This window comes from Grampus griseus (assembly GCF_964374135.1).
Source record: "Grampus griseus genome assembly, chromosome: 14".
Taxonomy (NCBI): Eukaryota; Metazoa; Chordata; class Mammalia; order Artiodactyla; family Delphinidae; genus Grampus; species Grampus griseus.
In genome coordinates, this window is record NC_139008.1 from 49985033 (window position 1) to 49998756 (window position 13724).

Here is a 13724-nt window from a genome sequence, read left to right on the forward strand (position 1 = left end):
AATCTTCATGCCAACACTTTGTGCTACAGACATACATTATTTAAGATTTTCACCTTTTATATCTTAACATTGATGTTCAGAAACTCAGGGTAGCACATTTCGAGGAGCACAGCTGAGACAGACCCCTCCGTTCCCCAGAGTTATAGTTCAGGGCCCTCTCTGCTTTATCAGGCTGATTCTATTTAAACTAATCATTTATATCAAATTTTATTTGGAAGAGGATTATAAAATGTTCCCCTTCCTAAGAAACCTGTAATATACCAGAAAAAGGATTGATAGTAAGAAAAGCAGAATCTATGCCTGTCCTATGACTTGACTTATTTCTTTTCCTGCTAAATTTGCTCAGGGCCACCTGCCTAGCATGGCCACGGGGGCCAGTCTTCAGTCATACACTCCTTCCCACGGCCACTCCTCAAACTGACAAATGAAGTCAGAATGGACAAGGACAAATTATCTGATTTCTTATAGTCCAGCATCAGGATTCTGGAGAGAGACTGGAAGGTTTATATAAATTTATACTAATTTTAGAGATGGTAGGTTCATCCAATATAATTTCATTTGTCTGAGTTCCTGATTCTCTCCATGACTATCTCTGTCTTAAGATTCAGACAAATCCAGATATGGGGAAAGCTGTATTAACCAGTCAGTGCCTGTGGGGGTGAACCTCAATTTTTCCCCATCAGGTCTAGTTCTGCTTAGGAACGTAACTACTGTCAAGGTCATCGCCACACCAGTAGCGATGCCATGTGTGCTGCTTTCATAGCTTGAATCCTGCCATGACTCTAATGTGTTCTGAAGTATAGGCCAGAGTCAGTTGAAGAAGATGGAAAACATGTTTTTTTTTATTCAAACAACATGGAATATGGAATGTAAACATTTTTGAGCCAACATTAGCCCAAGTTAGGTAAAATCAGGTGAATGAGCAAGGCAATTCTCCAACCCCCTCCCCCTGTAATTTTTCATCATTAAAGTCACATCTTCAGTGCTGAGAGGTTGTTTTCCCCTGCTCTTCTGAGTCCAAACCCTCAGTCTTCTTGTCACACTTGAACTCTGCTCTTAAAAGCTTTTGCCGCTTGTACCTGTCCACACAGAGGAATAGATAAGTGTAAGTCATTTATAAATATATAAATGAATATAGTGACTTATTGGACACTGTAATACAAGGTCTTCTTTCTAGTAGACTATTTCAGTAGTTTAGATAGTTGAGCTCCAACTCATCATCCTGATAAAATGCTCAAATGTTTCTTTAGATTCTTCCAGAGCCCTAATTCTCTCTCTCTCTCTTTTTCTTTTTTTTTTTTTGACCATGCCCTGAACAAGTAGAGTTTGCCTCTCCTGGGTCTGTGTGCCTTTGCATTCCCCAAAATTCATTTTATCATTTTCCTTTTCTTCTGTGAAAATTTTACAAGGAAAGTGGTATTTCTTTGTTCTTGAAATGCTGACCAGTGGTGAAATAAGCTGTATTTTTTTTTTTAAATATGGATACCGTGTGAGAAGCCAGGGACAAACTAAAGGAACAAGGCAAATATTTCAGCTATTAGGTGGGCACTGGCTCCAGAGAAGCAAGCTGGGAAGCTGGCACAGCATGGCATATACCAGGGCAAAGGGTTTGAAAATGAGATTATTTGACTAAAGAAGCAGTAGGAGAAACACTTGCCAAAAAGGAATTTCAGAAGCTCTGCTTGAACATTAGTTTGAGGAAGTGAAAATACTTGAGATGAGATTTCTGTTACCATAGCTGACAATGAGCTGGCTAGCTCCCTGCTGGCAGATGGTGCCAGGGTGTTTCGATGGAAGAGATACACTGGGAAAGCTGTGAACCATTCACAAAGCTCCATTGTTGCCAAAAAGAAGATGGCAAGTATGAAAGCAGGAAGTAGGAGTTCCTCTTAGATCAAGAGGACACTTAGACCAAGCCAATCCTAGTGACATTGTGTGGTCACACTGATGACTTCGGTGGAGATTTAGTTGTCTGTTGCTGCATAACAAATTACCCCCAAATTAGCATCCTAAAAATGTGTATTATCTCACAGTTTCTATGGGTCAGAAATCCAGTTGCAACTTAGCTGGGTGCCTCTGGCTCGGAGTCCATCACAGGCTACAGTGAAGGTGTTCTCTGAGGCTGCCTTCAACACCAGACTCAACTTGGGGAGAATCTGCCTCTGGGATCACTCACATAGCTTTTGGCAGGGAAGAGGTCCTTGCTAGCTGTTGCTGGAGTTATCAGCTCCTTGACACATCGCCTTTTCCATCGGGTCGCTCACAAAATGACAGCCTGCTTCTCCAAGAAAAGGGCTTCAAGATGGAAAGAGGGAGAGAGAGGAGAGAGAGAGAGAGAGAGAGAGAGAGAGAGAGAGGGACATGAGGGGGCAGAAGCCACAGCCCTTTTATAACCTCATTTTGGAACTGACATACCATCACTCTACTGTGTTCTGTCCATTAGAAGACAAGGAGTTGAGCCCACACACAAGGGGAGTGGATTACATGAGAGTATGCATACCAGGAGGCAAGAATCATTGGTGGCTATCTTAAAGGTTGCCTGCCAGTTAGTGACCATATTTTTCACTTATGGATGCCAAGATTTTTTACCTCCCTTCAATACTATGAAGACTGTTGCCATGATATGAAATACTTGTTTTGAAAAGAAACTCTGGATGACCATGTGGATCATAGTCTTCACTCAATACATCGTCTTGTGTTGGTGATAATGAGCTGGCTAGCATGGAGGTGATGGGAGGTTATGGTACTATTTAGAGAGCTGTGTCAACTAGAATCCTTAGCTCTCATGGGAGACTGGGTACAAGTTTCTCATTTTATTCACCTGCAGAATGGGCTTGGCTATGAGACATTCCTTTGGTAAACTTTGCCTAAATGAGAAGAGTCAGGATAAAGTGGAGTCACCTCTAGAAAGAGCTATATTACTTATGTCACACTGATGCTACATGCTCTTCACACTGTAGTGAAAGATTTACTATCTGTGTGGGTGTACTGTATTGACTCTCAATACAAACAAATAGTTTCATGAGTCATTTTATAATCATGGTTAATAGGGACTTATTTTGGAAAAATGGCAAGAGCTTAGATCAAAAGGCATATTGTTTTCCTAACATATTGGCTTCCTGACAACATTTTACCAGACGATTAATTCCAAAAAGGGCTTTGACCTTGTTGAATTTAGATTAAAGAGCATCATAGAACGTTAGGGTTCAGAAGGACCTTTGTGATCAGTTGCCTTAACGCCTTCATTTTATGGATAAGGAGACAGGCCAGAGCTGAGAATAAACCAAAACTGCTAATTCACTGCTTGACCTACACTAGACTGCCGCCTCCACCAGGGGTACAGGAATTCGGAAGTCAGCGAGAGAAAAAACGGCCTTACTTTCTTTGTCATAATATGAAAAAGAAATCAGTAGAGGTTGGAAAACCTTTTTCAAATAATACTTTTTAGCTAACTCCTGTATTTCCAGGAACTAGCCCAACACAAGAGGTGTTTAGTAAACAGGTGCTGATCTTAATGGCCTCTAACTACAGGTGAATCAGACACAGCAGGTGCTAAGTAAATAGAGGATGATCATGTAATGTCATCCAGATATGGGTGAATTTCGTATTCAGTTATTTTGTCATCCCTATTTGTAAACGCGTCGCAGGGACTAGTTGACTTCTGTAGTTCCTATTTGGTGGTCTCATTAGTGGGATAGCAGTTTTGGAGATGATTAAGATGTAAAAGTTGGAGGCAATATTCAAGAGCTCTATGGAGAAATTGAATTAGAAGCAAAGAGGCCTGAGTTCTGGATTCAGTTCTGTTTCAGAAGTCCAGTATAGGAATTAAAAAAAAAAAACAAACCCAGGTTCTAGCTCTGTACCTTTCATAAGTAATGATTTAATCTTGGGCAAATTACTAACTTTGGGTCATTTTTTTAAAAATCTGTAAAATTAGAGAATTGTATTATATGGGGTTGGCCAAAAAGTTTGTCCATAATATGTTATGGAAAAACCCGGACAAACACTTTGGCCAACCCCATGTTAATGATTCTTAATCAGCATTGGTAGCATACCATTTTGGAGAGAGGGTGTATATCAGAATTTTTGATATGGGTTAGAAAAAACATGTAGCTATAAAGAAAAAATTTCCTGAATTCCACTAGTGGTCAGAAGAATCAACCTTCCTAAAGGGAGGTGGGGCATCCTGGCAGAATTTCCAGGTCAAAAAATGGAACACCATGTGTATTTATTAAAGGGGGGCTCAAGTGGGAATACACTGGGGAACTTTGGCTAGATGATCTCCATTCCTTACAGTCCTGAAGTTCAGAGAGTCAGGGAATAGAGAAGGACAAAGTGATTCAAGGAAGCAATGTTAGAACAGAGAAAATACTGCGAAAGGAAAGAGCTGGCCCCCAGCTAAGAGAGTGGCTGAAATGGTGTCAAGATTGGGCACTGGCAGGCAGAAACAAAGTCTTCAGACAAAGAACACTGAGACTGGAGGCTTCCATCTACCCAAGTTGAAAGGAAAACAAGATCCCAGCTCTGACTACCTTCTGTGGCAGATCTCCTCTCGTCTGCCGATGTATTTCCAGGACTAAATGTCACTTATTAAGTTCCAAAGTTCATAGCCCAGAGGAGCTTAGTCTTAGGTAAATGATCCAAGAATGTATTGGTCTCCAATGTAAAACCAAACTGAATTGTTATTGGCCTCAATATTGAATGGAAAAAAAAATCACTGTAGTTATTAAATCTGTTATTTCAATTAGTGATATTAGTACACCATGCCTTTTGAAGTGAGGCAAATTGAACATTTTTAAGTGCCTTCCATTTTATTTGGATTGATGCCACTCTTATAAACCCAGTAACATTTTACAAAAGCCTAAAATAATTTTATTTATATGTTGATTTATTTATAGTTCATCTATTCTGTTCTAACACTTAAATTCTAGGTAAATCTCTGCAGCACTTTGGAACTTTGGCTTAAGAATAAAAGGAGACTTGAACTAATTGTCCTGCCATTAAAATGTATGAGATACTCATCTATGACCAGAAGGTGAGTTTAAAGCAATTACTTTTTCTACATAGAGCACAAAGAGGAAGACAAAGTTTGATAAAGGAATAAGCTGTTTATGATAGAAAGGGGAGGAGCAGAGTATGGAAGGGAAAACTGGCCTTGAAGTGAGAGGCCTTGGATTCTAAGATGTCTTTTCTGAAACCTGTGGCCAAGTCATTCACTTGAGGTAGACCACATCCCTAAGGTTATCAAGCTGTTAATTAGATTATTCTTTAGAGTTTTCTGCAGGTTTACAATATTATTAGAAATTAAAGCAAATAAATGTAATGTATATTCATCTTAAAAAGTTGTAAAATATAAGAAAAGTACAAAGAGAAAAGAAAACAAAAACTATCACTAATACAGCTATTCAGACAACGCATGTAAAAATTGGAAATACAGTCTTCTACCTTCTACTCTTTGGCTCTCTGTGTACTTGAGTGTGTGTGTGTGAAACTTCCCAGAAGCAAAATTAGGAGAAAGCAGTTTTGTAGTATAACTTGTTCGATAAATACACATCATGGATAATTTTCATGTTTATACATTATTAGAAAACTTGATTTAACTTTTTATTAAATATGAGTTTATGAGCCTATATTTATGAGTTTATAAATATGAGTTTATTGTAATCTATGTGTGTGTGTGTATAGGTATGAATGGTTAACTCTGTGTGTGTATATATATATATATATATATATATATATATATATATTCATTCTCCTCAGGTTGTTTCTAATTCTCCACAAAATTAATAACACTCCAGTGACTGTCTTTGCAACTAAATTTCTGTGCAATATCCAACAATAAGCAGGAGAAATGGGGAGAAGATGTGTGGGGATGTGGGTACGTATGTCATGTACATATGCATTTTTTCACAATTGAATCTTTAAGAGTTGGAAATCACATCTTACTGGACTCAGAGTACAGTTGGGCCAATTACTGCAGGAACAGTTAGTAATAGGAACAATTTGATTAGGTTTAGGTAGTAGAATTAGGAGGGCTTTCCCTGAATAGAGCCATGCTCCCAGGCTGGGGTGGAAAGACCACATTCCTCTGGAGAAAAAAAGGACATTATGGAACAGGAGGAAAGATCCAGAAACCTCCTGTTGTAAGAGCCCTCTAGCTCGAAAGACCTTACAACTCACTCTGGTAAAGGAATTAGGAAAGAATGTATGAGTTAGGAGCTCTTCAGGCAGGTTAGAGAGTCAGAGAAAACTCCAAAAATAATGACTACATTTCCCGTTGTACCAAGAAACAAGGTGTCATCATCTCTCTGGCTTTATCTGCTGTCACTCCTTGCCCTGAATTTTATGGTCTGGTTTAAATTACGTGCTTATAATTATCCCCCTCCCCAGTCCCATGCCATGCCTTTCTCATGTTGCCTGGCCTGCTCCTTTTCCTTTGTTCTTCTGGAATCAATTCTGTGTAACCTTTAACAATTAACTCAAGCTCCAGTTTTTAAGGAAGCCATGTGTAACTTCCCTTACTAAAGTATGTTACACCCTTCTGGTCTCCCATAACACTCTGTGCCTGCTTCTGTTAATCTACTTACCATATAATAATGACATTTAGTCTTCACACATCTTTCTCTTTGAATTGAACTTCTTGAAGGAGGGATTTAGCCTAAGTCATCTTCGTAATTCTAATGTCTACGATAATATTTAGAATACTCATTTGTTTAATGGAAAGACTGCTTCCACAGTAAAGCTGGACACATGAGGAATAGATAAGAACAAAACTGTGTAATAACTGAGTCAATTTCAGTTATTCAGATAAATCAACTACCGTAACAGTAGATGAGCGAGGATTGCCAGGTTAGGTGTATTTGATGGTTGTTTGCTTCTGTTTTTTACATTCCATAGAGTAAGTTTGCTCGTTTAGTTAAATTGACACTGCATTAATTGAATATCAAGAATAATGTGTAGCTGATCTAGCTGGCCCAGGACCCTGGAGAATGAAATTCAGTGCTAAAATGAGGCTTCGTGTCATGGCTGAAGTACAAGTCCAGTATGGAAAGATCACATTTCCAAAAAAGAGCAATTTTTGAATCCCCTGAAGCAGAACTCAAGATGTTCTATTTCATTTCTCCCTGTACTACTGATGATTTTTAATGGTCAGTGAGTCCTTCAGTTACTTTCTCATTTGAAAAATGAGTTGATATCTACCAAAATGAATGAAGGAAATAAAGAGAGCTAAGTAGGTATCCAGAGAGATCAGATTAATGGACAGGTTGCCATTGGTGGTTTTCCTGAATGACATTTCAAACAGAATTTGAGTGTCAGTAGTCGAAAAGTCTTATGAAAATTGCTATGAGAATTACTATGCAGTAGTTATGAGCTCAATAATATAATAAAATTCCTATAGTTTATACTCTCTTACTGCATGTGAATTAATTATTTTATAGAAATGAGGAAAATATCTATGGCCATGGTGACAGTTGCACTGCACTGGGTGGGAAATGTCCAAGGAAATCTAACTCTTGAAAATTTGAACCATTAGATACTTCAATTTAGACAGCTGGGGCCCCATGTGACTTATGGACCTGCCTTCTACACATTGTGTTTTAATTACTATTATTAAGATCTTGGCCATCATCAATTTGTGACTATTTTAAATTATATAAACAGTAAGAAGAGATACATCAAATAAAAGAGATAAAAATCTCTAGAAAAGTCCAAATATGCAACAATTTTTACTATTTTACCAACACACTTTACTAATAAAAATAAAGCACTTAAGTGCATGAACATGATCTAAATACCATATCATTATAAATTACTTCCTGTGTTCGCAGGCTTAAAGATTATTCAAGATCCTGCTAAGAAATTAAAGCCACATGACATTCTGAACATACAGATGTTTGGAGTATGTTCACCAAAGCATGCAAAAATATTGCCAAACCAAACCAACTTTTACTTAAACTATTTCTCTACATACATCTGAGATATCCCTTCTATTAATTTTTGCCTAAGGAGAGAAAAGTAAACTTTTATGTGTTGTACTGTGCTGTTTTTTTAATGCTCCCAGACAAAACCTCACCTGGTTAACAAATCCTGGAGAAGAGGTACTCCCCTTCTGTTTCATAGAACTTTTTGGTAGTTATCATGCCAGAACTCCAAAGGCAGAGATTTTGGATCCAAATGACATTTTTCTTTTCAGCCCATTCCCTCCAGGGCATGGCTGGTCAAAGATGGCCCTGCCAGTCCACACTGCCAGGTTTGCTCTCTGGCCTCACAGCTGAGCTTTTACCTTCGGCCCTGAGGTTGGAATGTTCTCACCTCCTCATTGTCCACTTTGCACAGTCTCTATGGACTCGCTGCTCTTATGTGGCAATATGGAACTCCTGAAAAGTGCTTCTTGGTTTTTCTTGCAGCACTGATTTCTGCCTAACCCTCTGCCCTTGAAGTCTGGTGTCTGCTATGCTCTCAAGTCTGCCGTAGTGTTTTGCAAAGTCTGAGAAGATCATTGCTGTATCTTTTTGCCTGGATTCAACAAAGCCCTTATGTATAATATGACAAGGCATATACCCCTTGATTACCTCAAGGAGTGGACCCAGCTCTTTCTCAAAAGGTTGCTTCTATAAAATAGACAGAAAATACTATACTCAAAATTACAGATAACCCATATGATTGGAGGACACTGCAGTTAAGTTGGTGGTAAGAATAGTTGAAGGCTAACGAAGAACTCAAGATGAAATAATGTGTTCAGGTCTTTTGGCTCTTAAGAAGAGTTAGTCTATCCTAGAAGAATTCGTAGGGAATTCCTTGACATTGGCCTTGGCAATAATTTTTTAGATTTGACAGCAAAAGCAAAGGCAACAAAAGCAAACATAAACATATGGCACTACATCAAACTACAAAACTTCTGCTCAACAAAAGAAACCATGAACAAAATGAAAAGGCAATCTATGGAATGCGAGAAAATATTTGCAAACCATATATCTATTAAGGGGTTAATCGGATAAAATATACAAGGAACTCATACAACTCAATAACAGAAAACCCAAAAAACCCTTGGAGCTTCTAGTGAGGATTAATATAGAAATTTAATTTCAAATTTTATAGCAGTCTTCAGAAACTAAAGTTAATAATCATGGTCAACATGTATCAATCTTTGCAATTATTCTTTTGTTTCTTTCCATATTCCCTGAGGATGTTTCAAGCATTAAGCTCCATTTAACTATGGAGGTTTACCACCTTTGTTCTATGTGACCAAGTCAACTAAACACTAACTTGGGATAAAGTTTATTTTTTTCTTTTGTTACCTGACAGAGCTCAGGAAACAAAAGAAACTTTAAATCTCAGCATTTTCAATATTAATACCAAGCCCCACGTGACTACAGTGGGGCCCGTTGTGATCCCAAACTGGAAATGTTTTGGAACTCATCTAACCCACTTCTTTCATTTAAAAAAAATAAAATCCAAACAGTTTGAAGGTGGTGCTAGGCTATCCCTCAGAGACTGTTCTTGTTTCAAAAATGGGTACAACTGGAGAGCTTTACTAAGTTCAGTGTTGATTTCACCTTGGTTTATTCCTAAAGCATGAATAACTAAAGGAGGTATGCTGCGAGGATGCAGGCAGGTGGGCGGAGTGCCCCAGGTCTCCCCTGGAGAAGCACTCCAAAACTTGGCTACCATGGTAATATTTGCAGTCTCTTACATGCTACAGTGAATATGGTGCTTTACTTTGAAAGTGATCTAAAGTTTGCTTGTGGGTGGGGATGTCGGAATGGTTGCAGCTTATTAATTATTGTGAAGAGTGGAAGGAGAGTTCTTTGAAACCAGAAAGTTGTAACCCTCGATGTGGATGGGTGTGTCTTACAGCACATGTGGTGAACTGAGGGAGTGGGTAGATATTTGAGGTATATGCTTGTGTGCATTTTGTGTATTCCTACACAGTTTGGTTTAGTTGGGTGCAGTTTTCTGTGTTCACATAGTGTTTCTCAAGGATGAAATCCTGCATTTGAAATATATTATGCTCAAATGCTTACATAATATGTTCATTGCATTGGCACAAATTCATGTTTTCAAAACAAGCCTTAGAGCAAAACTGACTGTATACCTACTCGTGGCTATTTATGGAAAGGCCAAGTCGTGAACCCCTCACTATATTTATTCCAAGTCACCCAGCTGGCTATTGGCAAAGTGAAGGTTGTAACCTAGCTCTCTAGACCAGTAGTTGAATTATCTTACCAGGTCACCAAAATATCATCTCTTTGTGAATTCAAGTAGTAAAGTGCAGAACCTGAGCATGCTTTGAAAGGTACAAAGTGCTCAGTGTAATATGTAACTAGAAATGCTGTGAGTCCTTTATTTTGTTTTCAATGTCAAGAGAGCAATGTCTCTGCCCTATTCCTCTTTGAAAATAACTGGGCTTAATCTTCTAGGAATCAAGTGGGCAGAAACAAATCAACTAAACTTTAGTGCAATAGGGAAATGGGGAGAACTAGCAAAAGAAGATAATAATTTCTAGGCTTGGAAGCACCTAGCCAACTGAAAGGGTATAGAAAAGAGAAAATGGAAAAGACTGACAAAATGTGTCCAATCTCTTGCAAATTAACCATATCTTTGCCAAGAAAGCATACCTGGGTTAAAGAGTTCTTGCCTTCAGGGTACATCAAAATCCCTTAAGGAAGTTTTGTAAAACAGGTGTCTGGGGTCTACTCTAGTTCTACTGACTTAGAATTTCTGGTAGTGGGACCCAAGTATGTATACTTTTGTGGCCAAGTAATTTTGAGGAACCATTTTAATAAGAATCGTGAGAAATAGAGGTTGTGTCACCTGAGGCACCACTTAGCAGCTCACAACTTTGGTTTCTGAGTCCATAAGGTACCTTGCTATTCACACAGCATTTGTTATGGGATTAGATGAGTTAAAAAATATGAAAATAATTTACAGTCTGTGAAACACTGTATAATGGTTAAAAAACAGAAAAAATCTGGACCCAATTTATAAATATTTTATGGGCAACATGATCTTACAGTCTAACACCCCTAAATAAACTAATTTGTTATTGATTTCCATGAATAAAATGAAAAATCAACGGAAAAATAGTCTCTTTTAGAAGAAGGACTATGTCTTTTGTTGGTCTAAAATCAGAATTGATAAACAAGCTGTGAATCATGATTGCAACCATGTCTTTAGTGGTCAGAGTGTATATATAGCAATGATTTTTTAAATGTAGTTCCTTCTGTCTGTGCCATACCCCCTTCCATCACACTTTGGAGACAAAGACAACTCTTTTAGTATGCTTAGTGAGTTTATTTTTCAATTTGAATGTGTTACTGCTTGAGTGTATGCATTTTAAATTTTTATATGTGGGGTTACTATATTTCTTACTCTTCTTCCAATCTTTTTCACTAAATATTATGTTGTTAAGATTCATTCATACTGCTTTATATTCAGTTAATCCATTGCTTCTACTAATGATTTCAATAGCATGTATATATGGTAAATTGCATTAGTTGGTCCGAATCTTTATCCTTCCTTGTATTTTTTTTAAAATAAATTTATTTATTTATTTTTGGCTGCAATGGGTCTTTGTTGCTGCGCACAGGCTTTCTCTAGTTGTGGCGAGCTGGGGCTACTCTTCCTTACGGTGAGTGGCCTTCTCATTGCAGTGGCGCCTCTTGTTGCGGAGCACTGGCTCTGGGTGTGCAGGCTTCAGTAGTTGTGGCACATGGGCTCAGTAGTTGTAGCTCTTGGGGTCTAGAGTGGAGCCTCAGTAGTTGTGGTGCACGGGCTTAGTTGCTCCGTGGCATGTGGGATCCTCCTGGAGCAGGCCTCAAATCAGTGTCCCCTGCATTGGCAGGCGGACTCCCAACCACTGCACCACCAGGGAAGTCCCTATCCTTCCTTGTATTTATGCTCTTTGCTATGCAAATTTGCAGTGTCCTCTCACATAGACAGGGTGACCTGCCCTACCCCTTGACATTAGTCTCAGCCATGTGATTTGCTTTGGGATACTTGCTGACTTGATAGAAACAGAAGTTTGAAAAAACATGCATGTGTTTCCACTTGCTCTTGAGCCCCTGCCATTACAATAAAAAGACATGCTCAGGTTAACCTGCTGGTCCCAAGAAGAGGATGAGAGACACATGAAACAGAGCCAACCTGAAAATATCTGATTAAGCCAGTTGGCCTGTGGGTGGATGGGCAAGCCCAGCTTATATCAAATGAGCCCCACAGAAGTAGAAACAAATGTATGCGGCTGACATTTTGTGGTTGTTATGTAGCACTACTGTGGCAATAGCTAACTGATACAGTGTACTATGAAAATCTATACTCTCTTGCTGATTTTGAGTTCAGGCTCTCAAGTATGGGGAGGCTAACCAATGGATTCCAAGGTAAAGCAACATATAATATTCATATTTGTTTTTCCAATGTGATTTAATATGTAATAGATATATATAACCTGTTGTAGTTTACAAAGTGTTTACAGTCTTATTATCTTATTTAATCCCCTCAACTCAAAGTAGCAGCCAGGGTAGTTTTGAAGCCCTCTCCTCCCTCCCCAAAGATTAGTAACTTATGTCTTTGGTTTTTCAACTATTTTATCCTGACTCCTTAAGATACATTTATTCCCTCTATATTATGACCTAATTCCACCAGCCTTAGCAAGAATATTCAAAGCAGCTTTATATCATCACACTGGTACGAGACATCAAGTATTCACCTAACACAGAGAGAAATCTTACAAATGTGCATATTTTAGGTGGTCCATCTTTTCACACTTCTGTACCAGTCAACCCAAAATCTGGATGAACACACACACACACACACACACACACACACACACACACAGGAATGCTGACATGGATTAATAACTCCTATTGCTCCATAATGTGTATCATTTCAGCATAGTACATTCACAGTCCCTTGTACCAACATAAAAATGGCCACTATGTACAAATAAATAGCAAAAATTCTTGGTAGTTTGATGAGATAAATATGGGCATAAGAAAATTACATTGATTATAGAGCCACAATATAAAACTTGGGGGAATTATCGAGCTGGAGAAATTAAAGGGAACAAAACCTTAGCTTTGGCTTTGAACCTGCATAAGGGACAAATACGACACCCAAGAGAATGTACCTATTTCAAATGCAATAGAGGCAGGACCATCAGCTACTGACCAGCAGGAAGGCTGGCCCTGCCACAGCTAGCCCAACTAAGAGGCTGTGGCGGCCACAGAACTCATGGAGAAAATATGATTCAAAGGGGATTTTCTAAGAGGCAGTATGAAACAGAAGAGAGAGAACTGGATAGAAAGTTTCAGAGACCAAGTTTCTAGCTCTGGCTCCATCCCAAGTGCTGTGTGATGCTGGGTGATTCAACTTCCCTGTATATCTTTTTTTCTTGACTTCAAAATGAGAACATTGACTAGGAGCTGGAATGATAAATAGTAGGCTTTTCCTTGGGTGCTGACTTCTGCTTCAGCGAAGCCAGAACGTGATGGTGTGGGTGTCTTGCCTTTGCCGTGCCTTATAGAGCTGATTTTTGAGGCATATTTCTAGTTTTGTGATGAACTAGCCTCTTTGTACTGTAGCCTCTTCATAGTTTTTAATATTACAATTACACAGGCACACTTTAAAGGCCATAATTTCTCCCAGCATTCCACTGAGAAGATCAAAGCCAGGGAGGATAGCGCAAAGAAAGTATTTTCCTGTGCTGATGGATTATACAGTGA

The 13724-nt window shown here is 38.7% G+C and overlaps 1 long non-coding RNA gene across 1 annotated transcript in view; it reads left to right on the top strand.

Annotated features, from left to right (window-relative positions):
* Positions 1 to 13724, top strand: part of LOC309832359 — a 51651-nt gene that overhangs the window by 8079 nt on the left and 29848 nt on the right. The window contains exon 2 of the long non-coding RNA XR_014297680.1: positions 4932 to 5035. This is a non-coding gene — a long non-coding RNA (uncharacterized lncRNA). The remainder of the gene's footprint in view (positions 1 to 4931; positions 5036 to 13724) is intronic.